We start from the raw sequence: 12,604 nt of genomic DNA, 5'->3' as shown, positions 1-12,604 counted from the left end.
AGGCAGTTTTGAGTGTTTTGGGTGATGTTTGAGTCTTTTGGTTTGTTTTAATGTTTTAAGTGTTTAGTTTTACATTCTTTGAGTTAGTTTAGTGTTTTATATTGTATTTTTACGTTCTTGAGTCAAGTTATTACTTAATTTCGTCCAAATTTGTGTTTGTGCTCAAATCTGCCCAGAAAGTGGTTTTTAGGCAGATTTGAGTGTGTTTGTGTTGTTTTGAGTCTTTTGGTTTGTCTTAGTGTTTTAAAGTTTAGTTTTGCATTCTTTGAGTCTAGTATGGTGTTTCATATTGTTATTTTACGTTTTTGAGTCAAATCCAAGTGGTTAACAATCCCTCCTAATCCCCGGTCCAGAACGATCCCTACTTATACATATACTACAATTTGACGAAAAGAGGGTTTAATTTGTGCTTAATTATTTTCGCATCAAATTTTGGCGCCGTTGCCGGGGATTAGAAAATTTGCTAATCCCTTGGATTGTTTTATTTTCGTTTGTTTTTATTTTATTCCAGATTCTTAATCGTGTTTTGTTTCTTGTTTTAGGTACTAGTTCATGACTCGGAGTTCTCATCCGATTCGTGAACATATTTTGGACTGATTGAGTTCTTCGTCCGGCTGCAAGACGTAAGAGAAAGCGCTACTTGGGAGGCAACCCAATACAAAAAAAGAAAAAAAAAAAAAAAAAAAAAAAAAAAGAAAAAAGAAAATTTTCATATATTAAATAAAATACTAAACATGGAGAAAGGTGGTGCTTCACAAAGGTTGTTTACGTGAAGCCCCACTACGAGGCGTCGAAGCGGAAGGCTTTGAAGCAGAAGGCATCGGAGCGGAAGGCATCGAAGCGGAAGGCATCGGAGCGGAAGGCATCGGAGCGGGAGGCATCGGAGCTAGAGCATTCCAGGCCTCAATACTTGGCCAAGCGCTGGATGAGCCAGGAAAAAGGTGCCTATGGAGGAAAGATGAAAACCTTTGACGGTCACTGTGAATCCGACCTTCAGACTCTTGCAGCTCATCAAGCTTCCTCTTCATGCCCGTCGAATAGTTGTTGGCAAGCACGTGCAAACTTCTATTCTCGTACTTAAGCTGCTGGATCTCTTGCTTAAGACTTTCCACCTCTGCCATTAATGATTCCACCTGACGGGAGCGGGCAAGCAGGCGTTGGCCCATGTTGGACACAGAGCTCGCACACTGAACACTAAGTGCGAGGGACTCTTGAACGGCTAACTCATCGGACCGTCCTGACAGCAACCTACTATCTTTTGGAGTGAGGAGGTTCCTAGCTACTATTGTAGCTGTTGTGGCGTCCTGCATCACGGAGTCTTCACCTGTGAGAGGACCGTTAGAAGATAAGAAAGAAGGGCGCCATACGTTACCTTGACGCGGCGCGTCCGTATCACTGCTAAGGCTCAATTCCAAGCTAAGGTTCGATGAGTTTGCCATTTTTCAAAAGTGTTCAAAGAGAAGGGATGGAGTTAAATTTCAAAGGCCCGGAGTCGATTTTCAAGAATGGGAAATCTTCAGAGTGTGTTTGTTGTGGTGATCGATCGCTCAATAAAAAAGCCAAGGCGACGCGTCCACCAATTCAAAAAGCCGGAATTTCCGGCGTAATTTAGGCGACGCTTTCTCGGCTTTTCAGAAGACGCGTTCAACTTTGTCAAAAGATTTCTTCTTTTCAGACAACACGTGGAGGCCATCACCACAACTACACATCTTTAGCCGACAAGCGCAAAGTTCGGCGACGCTTTCTCTGCTTTTCAGAAGACGCGTGCAGCTTTGTCAAAAGGAGCCGCATCCGAACTACTACGTGTCGTTCAGAAAGCGAAGGGGCGCCTGCTCAGAAATCGAAAAGGCGTATTCAGAAATCGAAGAGGCGCCACTATTTCAAAAAGCCGGATTTGCGGGATCAAAACGTTTGTCGACAAGGGTAAAAGAACAATACCACTTGATATTATCTCTATATATGTCGACCTTCGTCTTTTATGGCAAGGCAAACTTGAAGAAATTGCCCAACTCTCCCTCACCTCTGAGGGCGCACTCCCAGCAAAGCCTTTTGAAATTCTCAATTCTTTCTTCTTCCCCAAAGATGATACAAGATGCCTGGAGTGCAGATGACCCAGGAGGAAACGGCGGATTGAAGTGTGCGGATTCATTCACCGCTTCTTCAAAAGCAAAGGTATCTCATATCATCAAGGTCAAAAGCAAAAGTATCTCATATCATGCTCTTTCCCTGTCTTTTTCTTTGTCCTTGTTCTTACTCGCATGGCAAAGTAAAAGAAGCAATCAGCCGGCACTTGGAGTCAGTCTTCCGATCTGGAGCCAACTGCCTGGAATCTATTCCTGATTGCTTACCTAGCGTTGCTCTCGAGTAGTCATCTTCAACGGTTGATACACTTCCGGAGAAGGGACCACTTCTGCAAAGGGGAGCGAGTAAGGCAAGTGAAAATGATACATTGAAGCATGTGGAGACAAACATAGGCTGAGTTATCCTCCAACCCTTTTCAATACGAATTGGAAAGATTGAACAAAGAAACAGACCAAAGGGGTAAGCTCAGACCTTCGGGGAAGACCAAAAGAATCCTCCAGCCCAGTAGCACAAAGGAAAATCAACAAGTGGAGGAGACCAAAAGAATCATGCAGCCCAGTTCAAGAGTATGCCTGTGGAATCACCAAGATCAATGCCTCAATGCAATCACCAAGGAGAAGAGGGAATTTACACTCCATAACCAGATTTGCGTCCCTAAACTCTTCTCTTTGTTAATTACATTCTGCCATGTTTAGTATGTTTAAGTGTTTTTTGTGTATTTACTTATGCTTTGTGTGAATCTATGCTTAAAACATTGAGGACAATGTTTGATTTAAGTGTGGGGGGGGGGGGGGTAACTAAGTATATTTGATGCAAATTCGTGGGATTTTATCACCCATTACTTCAAATGTTGTTCCTTGCTGTTTTAAGGCGTTTTTAAGTTGTTTTAGAGTGTTTTAGTATGTTTTATTTTTATAACTCCGAAAATCACATAAAAATTTGAAAAACATGTTTTAAAAAAGCCTAAAAAGAGTGTTTTGAGTCGTTTTTGTGTGTTTGTGTCTTAGGGTACCTTCCAACACAATGATAAGGATTTGGTTTGTAATTGCATGACGGTTAAAAAGAAGTTATAAACATAGAGAAAAGTTTGATTTACTCTTGGTATATGCTTGGTTATGGTTATAATGTATGACTTCACATGCAATCATAAAAGAAAAATTCGTTTTTGTAACATGCTTGAAGGAAGGAACTCAAACAAACGCTACAACCCTGTGAGACTCGAGCCATTACCTTCGTTGGAGAGTTATTTTCTGTGATTCTTTGCTTTCTAAAGTTGTTGCATGATCTCATTATTCCTTGCTTGGTTGCTACTTAGAATGCAATTGTATCATGATAGAACTAAATGCTAGAACTTATATCCGTTTCATTCAAAGCATGACATTGAATTGCATAACATATATCAAGATGAAGTTGTGTAGTTGCCACCATAACCAAATAGCCTTACTTCCCATATTTCGTATTTGTTATTAGTTTTAACCCCGTTGAGCCTTGTTTAGCCTTTATTCTTTGTTTACCCACATTTTCCTCACCTAGCCTAGTTTAGGACAATCCCCACCCTTGTTCTTAAAAGATAGTGAGCATGACTTAATTGAATTCCTTTTGAGTTACATTATGAAAGAAAATAAGTGTGGGGGAGAGAATGTTTAAGTGTTTATGTTTTGAGATTCAAAAGAAAAGAAAAAGAAAAGAAAAAAAAAAAAGAGAAAAGAAAGAAAGAAAGAAAAAAGAGCTTGAAAAAAAAAATGAAAGAATAAGTGATTGAAGAAAGGTTCCAAAACACCAATTCTGGGCGTAAATTGTCTAAATTCTCCCTTTTTGTTCAAAAGTTGAGTTTTCATTCAAAAGTGAATTCTAAGTTGATTCAAATGCTTTGCTCACTATTTCTTTAAGAACCTTTGTTTTCCATATCCCTTCTTTGTTATCCACATACCCCAAGCCCCGTTACAACCCTTGACTTCTATCTTGAGTGTTGTGTATTTCAATTTGTGGAGTTTGAACTTGGTATGAGCATATGGTGTCACTGGTTCTCGCGTCTAAGTAGTAGCATTCCATTCATGAGATCATACCTAAACATGCTTATTAACTCCAGAAATTGCTTCCTTTGAAATACATATATGTGAGTGTTCATTTTTATGTTTACATCAATCTTCTCACATATAACTAGTATAGGGTGTGTAGTCAGAAAATCTGTGTGAAAAACGAGTGCATATCTTGTAAGGAATTGAGCAAATTCTCTAAGGCATGTTACTACATTCGAAAACATGGTTTTAAATGCTTGATTGTGAAATAGTATGTGGTGACTATGATTAAGAATGTACTCAAGTGTGAAGATGACTAAAATCTATGGGACTAATGATTTTTAACTTGTCATGTGCATTGGAAATCCGTGAGACGATTGTTGGAAGGTGTAGGTTGTGTTTTGTTCGTTTTGTCTAGTTTCGTTTCTCTTGTTGTTTTGTTTTGCTCGAGGACTAGCAAAAGATAAGTGTGGGGGTATTTGATAGGAGCATATTCATGCGACTTAAATGGCTTGTTCTCGTGCATTTACGTTATGTTTCTTTAGTTATTTTAGTCCTTTAAGCTATTTTCGTGTGTTTGTAGGTCCAAAGGGCTAAAGGAGCAAAAAGATGCATTTTGGAGACTTTTGGAGCACTTTTGGGCTAAGGATGGATAGCTTATGCTTGGCGCCAAAATGTTGGACGAAATTGAAGACCAAAGTGTTGAAACTTTGTTCCCTTTAGTTCTAGGACATTTAAACCTTTCCTTTATCCATTGCACATGCATTTCCAACCTAATCACTCACCCACACAATCTGCCATCATTCCAATCAAAACCGTGCACATGCTATCACCATGCATTCACATGCACTTGTTCCTCCATCATTCCATCCTTTAAAACATTGCACATGCACTTTAATCATTCAACACATGCACTCCCATTCTTTAATCCATGCAGCCACACATTCACCCACATGCATTTCCACCCACATGCTATCCCATTTCAGATTGCATTTCATTCATTTAACATGCATTCCATCCTTTAATTCACTCACATACACTCATAATCATTCACATTTTGCAATCACATGCACTCCCTTTAATTAATTAAGCCACATGCACTCCCATCCATTTCATCATTGCAGCCAACACATGCTTTCACATGCATTTTCAGATTGTCCCCTTGCACATGCAGCCACATATTCATTGCACATGCAATTCCAACCCACATGCATCCTTTAATCATTCAAACATGCAGCCACATTCCCTCCTAGCTGTCATGTTCCCCCCATTTCACCTATAAATAAGCATCCATTGCATTCATTCTCATTCATACACATTTCAATCCCACACTTCTTCCATTTCAGAAATGTAGACCATAAAACTCCCTTGTGCCGTGCTCTCCCTTACAATCCAAACACCATCCTTCCATTTCCACCACTCCCCAAACCATTCACACCATCAAACTATCCCTAGACCTTGTGCTACAACGAAGAGGAAGAGAAGAGTGCCTAAACGTTCGTACAATTCAAGTTTGAGTTGTTGGAATGTTTAGGTGTTTCTTTGATTTCAATGTTTAAATTCAATACTCTTTGTTTTGTACGAATGAGGAATGGAAGAGAAGAGTGCCTAAACGTTCATACAATTCAAGTTTGAGTTGTTGGAATGTTTAGGTGTTTCTTTGATTCTCTTTGTTTTGTACCATGAGGAACTAAACCCCCCTTTGGTTAGGGGGTGATTCGAATATATGTTTATGCTTGCATTTTGATTTGAATACTTCTAATTGCGTTTCATAAGTTGTGGATTCAATTCGTTTAACTGTTTGATTGATAACTTATTTATGTATGTTCATTGAGAGTGCACACTTAATTTTCATGCATGAATACGACACTAGAATATAAGTGAGTTTCACCTAATCGTTATGAACTTATATTCACAAGTAGTGGAGGTTGCTTATTTAATGTATGACTTCACATGCAATCATAAAAGAAAAATTCGTTTTTGTAACATGCTTGAAGGAAGGAACTCAAACAAACGCTACAACCCTGTGAGACTCGAGCCATTACCTTCGTTGGAGAGTTATTTTCTGTGATTCTTTGTTTTCTAAAGTTGTTGCATGATCTCATTATTCCTTGCTTGGTTGCTACTTAGAATGCAATTGTATCATGATAGAACTAAATGCTAGAACTTATATCCGTTTCATTCAAAGCATGACATTGAATTGCATAACATATATCAAGATGAAGTTGTGTAGTTGCCACCATAACCAAATAGCCGTACTTCCCATATTTCGTATTTGTTATTAGTTTTAACCCCGTTGAGCCTCGTTTAGCCTATTTTTCTTTGCTAACCACATCACCCCTTACCTAGCCTAGATTAGGACCATCCGTACCCTTGTTCTTGAAGCATAGTAAGCATGACGGATAATGAATTCCTTTTGATTAATATGTTGCAGAAAATAAGTGTGGGGGAAGGGATTTTTGTGTGTATTTATGTGCCTAAGTCTTAAAGGAGGCACGGAAAAAAGAAAAAAAATATGTGAGAAAAAGATGAAGAAAAGAAAGAAAAAAAAAAGAGTGAAAATAAGTGAGAATGGACTCACAAGTGTGATTGTCGAAGAAAGGGCCCAAAAAGTTTGAATATGGCCCTAAGTTTTGTGACTTCCCCTTGGGTGTTCAAAGTTGAGTTCTGCGGTCTAAAGGGAATTCTAAGTGCCTAATTATATACTTTGCTCACTATTGCTTGAAGAATGTTTGTTTATCCTTCACCTTTCATTGTTAGCCAAACACCTTTAGCCCCGTTTCAACCCTTATGCTTCTATCTTGAGTGTTATGTGTTTCAATTTGTGGAGTTTGGAATTGATATGAGCTTATGGAATCATTGGTTCTCATTCTAAGTAGTAGCATTCCATTCATGAGATCATATTCATGTCATTATCGTAAATCCAGAAAATGCTTTCCTTGTTATAACATATGTGAGTGTTCGTCTACATGTTTACATCAATCTTCTCACATATACCTAGTGTAGGGTGTGTAGTCAGAAAATCTGTGTGAAAATTGAGTGCATATCTTGTAAGGAATTGAGCAAATTCTCTAAGGCATGTTACTACATTCAAATCATGGTTTTAAATGCTTAATTGTGAACTAGTATGTGGTGACTATGAGTAAGAATGTACTTAAGTGTAAAGATGGCTAAAATCTGTGGGAATAATGATTTTTAACTTGTCATGTGCATTGGAAATCCCTGAGACGATTGTTGGAAGGTGTAGGTTGTGTTTTGTTCGTTTTGTCTAGTTTCGTGTTCTTTTGTTGTTTTGTTTTGCTCGAGGACTAGCAAAAGATAAGTGTGGGGGTATTTGATAGGAGCATATTCATGCGACTTAAATGGCTTGTTCTCGTGCATTTACGTTATGTTTCTTTAGTTATTTTAGTACTTTAAGCTATTTTCGTGTGTTTGTAGGTCCAAAGGGCTAAAGGAGCAAAAAGATGCATTTTGGAGACTTTTGGAGCACTTTTGGGCTAAGGATGGATAGCTTATGCTTGGCCCCAAAGTGTTGGACGAAATTGAAGACCTAATTGAAGACCAAAGTGTTGGAACCTTGTTCCCTTTAGTTTTAGGACATTTAAACCTTTCCAATTTCCTTAGCCGTGCATAACATTCCAACATTCCACTCCTTCATTTCAGCCACACTCCCACATATCATTACTTTTTTTTTTTTTTTTTATTTATTTATTTATTTTTTTTTATTTTTTTTTGTTTTTTTTTATTTTTTTATTTTTATTTTTTATTTTTTTATGAACATAAATAAAATCAAACGGCATGGAATTGGTCCTTGAATGGAAGGTGATACTTGAAGTGAACCGGCATTGGTTTGAATTCTAGTGTAGGTGCCTGATTCATAAAAAACAACAAGTTAGTATAAAATGTAATGGAATTTGGAAAAGAGGACTTACTTGTTTTGTCCGACAAGAACTCAATGACAAACACCACTCCTTTGAAATTTTCAGGGATATTGGACTTGGCCAGATTGCAAGTGATGGTTATGACTTGTCCAATGTCATCAAATTTAACTTCTTTGGATTTTGTGGTTTCAAGAACGTCCTTTTTGATGAATTCATGACATACTATGGATTGCATGAAACTTATGCCAAGAATTTGTTTAACGCGATTGTTTATAAGCAACCTCCACTACTTGTGAATATAAGTTCATAACGATTAGGTGAAACTTACTTATATTCTAGCGTCATATTCATGCATGAAAATTAAGCGCGCATTCTCAATAAACATACATAAATAAGTTATCAATCAAACGGTTAAACAAATTGAATCCACAACTTATGAAACGCAATTAGAAGTATTCAAATCAAAATGCAAGCATAAACATATATTCGAATCACCCCCTAACCAAGGGGGGTTTAGTTCCTCATGGTACAAAACAAAGAGAATCAAAGAAACACCTAAACATTCCAACAACTCAAACTTGAATTGTATGAACGTTTAGGCCCTCTTATCTTCCATTCCTCATTCGTACAAAACAAAGAGCATTGAAATTAAACATTGAAATCAAAGAAACACCTAAACATTCCAACAACTCAAACTTGAATTGTATGAACGTTTAGGCACTCTTATCTTCCTCTTCGTTGTAGCACAAGGTCTAAGGATAGTTTGGTGGTGTGAATGGTTTGGGTAGTGGTGGAGGAATGGAAGGATGGTGTTTGGATTTGTAGGGGAGACTCACCGCCAAAATTTGATTCGTGATTTATACGCACACAAATTAAACCCTCTTTTCGTCAAATTGTAGTATATGTATAAGTAGGGATCGTTCTAGACCGGGGATTAGGAGGGATTGTTAACCACTTGGATTTGACTCAAAAACGTAAAATAACAATATGAAACATGATGCGAGATTTATACGCACACAAATTAAACCCTCTTTTCGTCAAATTGTAGTATATGTATAAGTAGGGATCGTTCTGGACCGGGGATTAGGAGGGATTGTTAACCACTTGGATTTGACTCAAAAACGTAAAATAACAATATGAAACACTATACTAGACTCAAAGAATGCAAAACTAAACTTTAAAACACTAAGACAAACCAAAAGACTCAAAACAACACAAACACACTCAAATCTGCCTAAAACCACTTTCTGGGCAGATTTGAGCACAAACACAAATTTGGACGAAATTAAGTAATAACTTGACTCAAGAACGTAAAAACACAATATAAAACACTAAACTAACTCAAAGAATGTAAAACTAAACACTTAGAACATTAAAACAAACCAAAAGACTCAAACATCACCCAAAACACTCAAAACTGCCTTAAAATCACTTTCTGGGCAGTTTTGAGCACTTTGGTGAATTTGGACGAAATTGGGAAATAAAATGAATCAAAACACTTAAAAGCACAAACTAAATTGATTTCTAACTAAATTGGACATTAAAGTAAATGGGGATTTAGATTTATACGAAAATTGAAATAACAAAACAAGTTAATAAACGAAACAGATTGTAAAACGAATTTGATGGAATGGAATGAATGGATGATAGAATGGCTAAGGGGTTCATCTCCATACATGTTATACTTGCATAATAAAATGATTTCCAATTGCATTTCAATAAACCATGAAACTCAACACCCCGGGTTAACCGTGATGCACTAATTAACCTTCAAATCTTCCTAACGTTATTGAATTGGATGGGTTAGCGCATACAACAATTCAAAACATTCCCCACAAGTCCTCAACATGAATGCATAGAAGAGATACAAGCAAGAATCATTACGCTCTATGAAAATTATAAGTGTTGACGAGGCATTCGTTACTATGGATTGCATGAAACTTATGCCAAGAATTCATTTAACGCGATTGTTTATAAACAACCTCCACTACTTGTGAATATAAGTTCATAACGATTAGGTGAAACTCACTTATATTCTAGCGTCATATTCATGCATGAAAATTAAGTGTGCACTCTCAATGAACATACATAAATAAGTTATCAATCAAACAATTAAACGAATTGAATCCACAACTTATGAAACGCAATTAGAAGTATTCAAATCAAAATGCAAGCATAAACATATATTCGAATCACCCCCTAACCAAAGGGGGGTTTAGTTCCTCATGGTACAAAACAAAGAGAATCAAAGAAACACCTAAACATTCCAACAACTCAACTTGAATTGTATGAACGTTTAGGCACTCTTATCTTCCATGCCTCATTCGTACAAAACAAAGAGTATTGAATTTAAACATTGAAATCAAAGAAACACCTAAACATTCCAACAACTCAAACTTGAATTGTATGAACGTTTAGGCACTCTTCTCTTCCTCTTCGTTGTAGCACAAGGTCTAGGGATAGTTTGATGGTGTGAATGGTTTGGGTAGTGGTGGAAATGGAAGGATGGTGTTTGGATTGTAAGGGAGAGCACGGCACAAGGGAGTTTTATGGTCTACATTTCTGCAATGGATGAGTGTTTATGAATGGAATGGATGGACTTGTGAAGGGCACGGCCCCAAGGGACCAATTTCTGTTGTGAAATGAATTGTGTATGAATGAGTGTGAATGAATGAGTATTTATAGGTGAAATGGGGGGAACATGACAGCTAGGTTGCATGTGCACATGTTGGTTGAATGATTATGAGTGCATGTGGCTGAAATAGCATGTGGAATGGCTGGAAATGCAAGGAGAAGGCATGTGCACGGTTTTGGGAGAGAATGGGAGTGCAAGTGGCTGAAATGTTAGAGGAACAAGTGCATGTGGCTGCATTGTGGTGCAATGATGGAGGAACAATCTGAAAATGCAAGGTATGGCTGGAATGATTGTGTTTGTTTGAATGTGCATGTGATTAAATTAAAGGATGCAAAGTAAATAAATAATGAATGCATGTGTTGAATTATGAAGATGCATGTGCAATGAAGTGGAATGACAATCTGAAATGGGATAGGTACCCACGGCAATGATGATTTCTGGTGGTGTTTTGGGTGCATGTGGAATGAATGATTTCTTGGTGAGTGGATGCATGTGTTGATTAAAGGGGGAATGCAAAGGAAAAGCTAGAAATGCATGTGGAGTGGCTGCAAGGTGAATGAATAATGAAATGGGAAAGCATGTGCAAGGTTTTGGTGTGAATGATTGAATGTGCATGTGGCTGCAATGGGGGAGGAATCCTTCAATTTCGTCCATCCTCTTGGCTCCAAGCATATGATATCCATTCCAATCTCTAATTTGCTCCAAAAGGCTCCAAAAGGCATCCTTTTGCATACTTTGCCCTTAGAACCTGAAAACACACAAAAGAAGCATAAAGGACTAAAATAACTAAAGAAACATAACGTAAATGCACGAGAACAAGCCATTTAAGTCGCATGAATATGCTCCTATCAAAACACTATACTAGACTCAAAGAATGCAAAACTAAACTTTAAAACACTAAAACAAACGAAAAGACTCAAACATCACCCAAAACACTCAAAACTGCCTTAAAATCACTTTCTGGGCAGTTTTGAGCACTTTGGTGAATTTGGACGAATTTATGTAACAAATTTAATCAAAACACTTAGAAACATAAACTAAGACACTTTCTAACTAAATTGGACAATAAAGTAAAGGGGGATTTAGATTTATACGAAAATTGAAATAACAAAACAAGTTAATAAACTAAACAGATTGTAAAACGAATTTGATGGAATGGAATGAATGGATGATAGAATGGCTAAGGGGTTCATCTCCATACATGTTATACTTGCATAATAAACGATTTCCAATTGCATTTCAACAAATCATTAATTCTCAACACCCCAAGTTAACCGTGATGCACTAATTAACCTTCAAATCTTCCTAACGTTATTGAATTGGATGATTGCATACGACAACCCAAAACATTCCCCACTAGTCCCCTACATGATTGCATAATAGAGATACAAGCAAGAATCATTACGCTCTATGAAAATTATAAGTGTTGACGGGGCATTCGTTACTATGATTGCATGAAACTTATGCCAAGAATTCGTTTAACGCGATTGTTTATAAACAACCTCCACTACTTGTGAATATAAGTTCGTAACTATTAGGTGAAACTCACTTATATTCTAGCGTCATATTCATGCATGAAAATTAAGTGTGCACTCTCAATAAACATACATAAATAAGTTATCAATCAAACAGTTAAACGAATTGAATCCACAACTTATGAAACGCAATTAGAAGTAATCAAATCAAAATGCAAGCATAAACATATATTCGAATCACCCCCTAACCAAAGGGGGGTTTAGTTGCTCATGGTACAAAACAAAGAGAATCAAAGAAACACCTAAACATTCCAACAACTCAAACTTGAATTGTATGAACGTTTAGGCACTCTTCTCTTCCATTCCTCATTCGTACAAAACAAAGAGTATTGAATTTAAACATTGAAATCAAAGAAACACCTAAACATTCCAACAACTCAAACTTGAATTGTACGAACGTTTAGGCACTCTTCTCTTCCTCTTCGTTGTAGCACAAGGTCTAGGGATAGTTTG

The sequence above is a fragment of the Pyrus communis genome, chromosome 15, assembly GCF_963583255.1.
Source record: "Pyrus communis chromosome 15, drPyrComm1.1, whole genome shotgun sequence".
Lineage (NCBI taxonomy): Eukaryota > Viridiplantae > Streptophyta > Magnoliopsida > Rosales > Rosaceae > Pyrus > Pyrus communis.
Note: the sequence above shows the minus strand (reverse complement) of the source record.